A 6,461-nucleotide genomic window follows, 5' to 3' on the forward strand; every position below is an offset into this window, starting at 1 on the left:
GACAAGTTCAAACTCGTAAGGACAGGCAACTCTGCACTCTCCTTGCTCCCCTACCTCCCATCATTCAAGGTTTTCATGTTATAGCATGAACCGTCATTACTTTCTGATCACCCTTCGTATATATAACTACACATATATATAACTATATATATATATATAACTACACATATATATATAACTATATATAACTATATATATATATATATATATATATATATATATATATATATATATATATATATATATATAAAGTCAAGTGCTGAATATGTTTGCTTTGTCTGTGATTGTTCGTTCTTTTTTTTTCACGGTACGAGTCTGTTAACTTAGATATCTGCCTAAACTTTTTTTGGTACTGAATCACTGACATCAAGTTAAATAAAAATGAGATTCCAGAAGAAAGTCAAACAAAAATTATGGTGATTGTGTGCGACGCGGCAACTGAAAAAGTGTCTTAAAACGAGAAATGACAATTCCTTCGACACTATGATCAGGATTGGTCATTGTTGGGTAAATAAAGGTATAGACGCAAAGAGATATATATATATCGGTTCGTCTCGTTCGATTAGAAGGCTTGTCAACATGCTGTGCATAGGCGTCAGTCTTGGAGGCCACCTAATGGCTCTCCATATGCTGCACGTCCTATTGCAGCCTCTCTGTTCCAGTCCTTACGCCAAATGCGGGCGTCGCGTTTGCGGCAGCTCATGAGACATAACGGCGGATCGTCGCGTTTGTGATTCCGAGTTAATTTTGAATAAACGCGGGCAAGGATGTTTCCAGCTGGTACTGTCTATCAGTACCCTGCCTCCTTTAGCTACAATTAGCATACTTTACCTTTGTACTACTGACCCTCCGTTGTTGTCAAGTATCGCGTAGTTTTCCCCTCTCCCCCCACCACGGCGGCCAGCCTGGCTGTGATACGGTATGGCGCTCCGAAGCTGCTGAGCTGTAAATCTGCTCTCCTCTCACTATGCAGTTTATGCTAATGAGGAAACGCTTGTTTTCCCCTAGTTGTCACACTAGCTTTTTTTTCACGGTTTTCCCCCTGTTTAGCGTCAGTTTACACGCAGGGCTTTCAAAGTGACATTATGGCAAGTTCTAGCTCTTCCGAGTCAGTGCGAGCGGCCGACAGGAACGAGAAAAAAGTGACAGGCGTAAGGCAAAATAAAAAGCACGCTGCGGTGATCTTTTGGGAAGTAACATGATTGAAAATAATGTAGTATACGTGATTTTAGCTGTGAAAATGGAAATGTTTGTGACGGGAAGACCACCGCCGTGCTGCTTGTCGGCCGTATGCTTCGTTGATTTTAGCCTTATTTTCAGTGCTTACTGTACAAATACTGATTCCAGAATACCTGTACGTTGTAATATAAAGTTTACTGTGACAGAATGAGGCTCTGGTAGAGGGGAAACCGGGTTGCTGGAGGTGTGAAAGTGAAGATTTTGTTACCCAACTTTGCAAGTCTCCACAAGTCCTTGGGTAGTCCACGAAGGCTCAACACCTGTCTCTGGAGAAAGCTGAATGTAAGTACTATCTTCCATACCAAGTATAATGATCTAGGGTTAATCTCTGATTTTTGGCTAATATTTTCCTACAGGTACTCAGACCGCAATACAACCCCGCCACCCGGGGGGGGGGTCGGCTGTCCATTGGCCGGCATTAGGGGTTAACCCTGAGGTCACACTTAATGATCTCGTCCCATGTCTTTCTAGATCTACCCCTCACAACCCCAACCCCAATATTAACACTTCTCACCTTCTGCACCCAATTATCATCCCCCGTCCTCTCTGCATGCCCAAACCATCTCAATCTACCTCTCCTCATCACAACACCAATACACTCCAGTCCCATCCTACCTCTCAACTCTTTCATCATAAACCCAGCCCCCCCCCCCCAGGCCTTGGATGTAGGGAAACACTGCATATCCACCTAATCATTGTCATTTCTGTACGTCTGAGCCTGCAAATATCCTCCTTCTTTACTGCCCAGGTCTCACTACCATACAGAATTCCGCTCCTAACACATGATGCATACAAAGACCCCATAGCACCTAGGGAGAGTCCTCTCAATGTCAGGAGAGACAACACCTCCCTGAACTTCTTACCCCTTCTCACCCTAGCCACAGAGCTAGCTCCAACCCCACCTCCAGCACAGACAATGTCTCCCAAATAACAAAGCTCTTCCACACACTCAAGAGACTCACCAGCAAGTTCAATCCTTTCATACCTGACAATCTCCAACTATTCTCCTCGACACACCGCACACATAAAATCAGAATTATCTTGCATTCTACCTCTGATACCACTATATCTCTTGTGCACCCATTTATCACAAACACTACACAGGATGGAATTACTTCCTTGTGGCAAACTGCACATGGCCACTCTTTCTCCCTCTTTGACAGTATCACCACCAACCCCAGATATCATCACTTTGTTTTATCTGCATTTACTCTTAAGCCCTTGTGCCCCATGCCATCTCTCCACTTCCTAAATCATTCCTCCGCCTCCCTTTCGTTCTCCGCAATCAACGCCAAATCATCGGCATACAACATCTCCCACAGGAGTCCGTTTCTGAAGTCACGTGAGAGGGCTTCAAGCACCATGATCAACATGGGACTGAAAACTGACCCCTGATGCACACCAATGTTCAAGGAAAACTCATCACTCAAATCTCCATTCACTCTTACCTGGGTGCGAGCACCCACATACATAGCCATAACCACCCTAACCACCCAAGCTTTCTCATTGCCCACTTCACAACCTCTCTATTGACTCTGTGAAAGGCCTTTTCCAAATCAGGAAAAACAATATATATATATATATATATATATATATATATATATATATATATATATAAAACAGTACTCGAGAAAAGTATTGTGCACATATGTCAAGGCGCCGCAAACTTTTCAAAAAAAAAAAAAAAAATGTGCTTTTCGGGGTGAAGAAATGAAGGTAGAAGTTTTGGAAGAGGAAGAGAGAGTTATATGTAGAAAGAAAGAGGTAAAAAGATTAGTAAGAGAGAGTAGAAAGAGAGTGGACGAGGAATTTGGAAGGAATTTGAGTGTAAAGTGGAGGGACTGTAAGAAAATGTTCTGGAAAGAGGTGAAGAGAGTAAGACAGGGTGGAAGTGAAGTTAGCAGGGGAGTGAAAGATAAAAATGGTAGATTACTAGTGGAGAAGGGACGAAAAGTGAGCAGATGGAGAGAACACTTTAAGGAATTGTTGAACATAGAGGATGGAAGTGATGCGAGTATAAGTGGCTGGGAAATGGCTGGGAGAAGGAGGGAGGTGAGAAGACAGGAAGAAATCAGTAGGATAGAAGTTGTGGAAGCAATGAAGAAAGTTAAATTGGGGAAAGCCCCAGGAATTGATGGAGTGCGTGGTGAAATGTTGAAGCATGGGGGAGAGATAGTAGTAGAATGGATGTGGAAGATGTGCAGATTGGCCTGGGAGGAAGGTAGAGTTCCGGAGGATTGGAAGTCAAGTATAACTATCCCTTTGTACAAAGGAAAAGGGGAAAAAGAAGTGTGTGGTAATCACAGGGGCATTTGTCTTCTTAGTATAATAGGAAAAGTTTATGGCACGGGCATTTGTCTTCTTAGTATAATAGGAAAAGTGTATGGTAGGATACTTATTGACACAGTTAGGGGAATAACAGAGGAATAAGTTGGAGAAGAACCGGGAGGCTTTAAGAAGGGAAGAGGTTGTGTAGATCTGATATTCATTCTTAGATCCTTAGTGGAAAAGTTTCCAAGAAGGGAAAGAAGTTGTATGTGGCTTTCATGGATTTGGAGAAAGCATATGACAGTGTGGATAGACAAGGATTGTGGAAAGTATTAAGAAAATATGGAGTAGATGGGAAGTTGTTGAATGCTGTGAAGAGTATGTATGATGGTGCTAAGGTTGCAGTGCGTGTGGATGGTGAACTAAGTGAATTTTTCTCTTTGAAAGCTGGGTTGAAACAAATATATATCATATCTCCATGGTTGTTCAATCTGTTCATGGATGAGGTAATAAAAGAGGTACAAGGAAGGGTAATGGATGTTGGAGTGGCCCTGGTGAGAGAGGGTAGTGTTTGGAAACTCCCTGTACTGTTGTTTGCAGATGATACTGTGTTGTTGAGTGAAGACGAAGGGGAGCTACAAGGCTTGGTGGATGAGTTTGGGAGAGTGTGTAAGAAACGGAATCTAAAGGTGAATGTAGGGAAGAGTAAAGTGATGGTCTTTGAGAAAGGTGAATTCAGTGAATGTACACTGAGGTTGGATGGTGAGGAAATGGAAAATGTGAGTACGTTTAAGTACTTGGGTAGTGTGATGAGTAAGGATGGAGGTTTGGAGGGTGAAGTGCTTGAAAGGGTACAGCAGGGAAGAAAGGTTGCTGGTTCCTTGAAAGCAGTGATAAGAAACATGGAAGTGAGCATGGAAATGAAAAATTTACTACATGATGGTATTGTGATACCAACTCTAATGTATGGAAGTGAAGCTTGGACGTTGTTGGAAGGGCACAAGTCAAGAGTGAAAGCAGTGGAAATGAGTTATATAAGAGGAGCCTGTGGAGTCACATGGAGAGACAGGCTGACAAATGAGGATATAAAGGAGCCTTGTGGTGTGGATGTGGATGTGATAGGAAACGTTAGGAGGAATACACTGAGGTGGTTTGGCCATATGGAGAGGATGGAGGGTGAAAGACTGACGAAGAGAGTGTATGTGAGTGAGGTGGAGGGGGGAGAAGGAGGGGGAGGCCGAGGATGAGATGGGATGAGGTGGAGAAGTATATGAGAGAGGGGGGTGTGAGTTGGGATCAGGTCAGTGAAATGGCGGGGGACAGGGCGACGTGGAGGCGATTTGTTTGTGGCCACCCCGAACGGGATTGAGGCGTCTGGCAATAGATATATATATATATATATATATATAGATATATATATATATATATATATATATTTATATATATGTATATGTATATATACTACAAGTGATCGAAGTAGTGAAAGTACTGGACGCCTTGGGCACTAACTTGACATCAGGGCAGCCCGAGGCAGTACTGCACAGTGGTTGGCTGGCGCTTCAGTTGCCTGTGGGCTGCGAGAGAAAGGGGAACCCAGACTCTCCTCCTTCTCTTATTGCATCATTCTTGACTTAGTGAACTGCAGTGTTTTTGCTTTCGGTACTTTAATGTGGCCCCTACCCGTGAATTGTCGAATGAAATATCACAGATAATTGTCCTAAAGTAGGCAGGCCACCCCATGAAGGAAATTAGTGATTTGGTTAGTGTGCACGGTCGACAGTACTGAAGTGGTGTGCCTGTTACAGAGCGGAAGACAGTGGTGACATTCCTACTAAGAAACCACGGTCTCGTAGGCCCAGGAAAACTTCCCCGAGCTCTGCTAATGTGCTCAAATGTGCAGTGGAGTCTAATCCTCATGTAATTGCAAGGAGGATTAAGGAGAGCAACCCGGAAGTGTTTGGCAAGGTCTCTGTGGACAGTGTTTCTCGAAGAGTCCATGAATTTGGTTACACCAGCAACAGGCCTGTGAGAAAGCCTCGTCTTACACGTAACCAGAGACTTCGTAGGCTTGCTTTTGCTAACAACTACCTTACCTGGGGTGAGGAGCAGTGGTTGTCAGTGTTATGGTATGATGAGGCAATATTTACCGTTACCTATAATCCAGAAGTGCGAGTGTACCGGCGCAGAGGTAGTTTTTTTTTTTTTTCTTTTATGTGTCCGACTCTGGGCATAGGCTTCACAGCCTGCTATCAAGGCCCAGCAGTCCTCCGACATACCATACACCTCTACATGTCACCACTTCGGCGCTAACACCCACCGTCCATATTGAATACATGCTAGAGTTGTCTCATACAGGACTGGTGTATTGGTATTAGCACGGGTATTTTTACATGTCGGCGGGTCTTCTGGTAGATCAGTAAAGCCTGATTTAATGAAATTCAAATCCTTAAACTGTTCCTTTCCCGGCCGGGATTTGAACCTGGGTCCATTAGGACCGCACGCCACCTCTCTACCGGTTGAGCCACCGCCTTCCCAGCTTGACCCCCGTTACGTGGAAAGCACAGTTAAACACCCTGATTCACTTATGGTATGGGGTTGTTTTTCTGGTAAGGGGTTGGGGAAGCTTGTTGTGCTTCCCAGGAACCGCAAAGTGAATCAGGACATTTACGTGGAGCTGCTTTGTGATCATCTACCTGAGTCATTTGAGCTCACAGGTGCACAAGTGTTTCAGCAGGATGGTGCACCTGCTCATACCGCCAAATCTGTCACCAACTGGCTTCGTGGCTGCGAGGTATCCTTCATGAAAGAATGGCCAGACAATATCCCAGACCTCAACCCGATAGAGAACCACTAGTACCTCGTAAAAAAGGATCTCCAAGGGAAGGACGTGAGCTCTCTGCCTAAGTTGGAAGCAGCCACTCGTGAGTCCAGGGCAAATATATCACCCCAGCACC

Source organism: Coenobita brevimanus, chromosome 52, assembly GCF_032717465.1.
Source record: "Coenobita brevimanus isolate Jiangsu-jjx chromosome 52, ASM3271746v2, whole genome shotgun sequence".
Taxonomy (NCBI): Eukaryota; Metazoa; Arthropoda; class Malacostraca; order Decapoda; family Coenobitidae; genus Coenobita; species Coenobita brevimanus.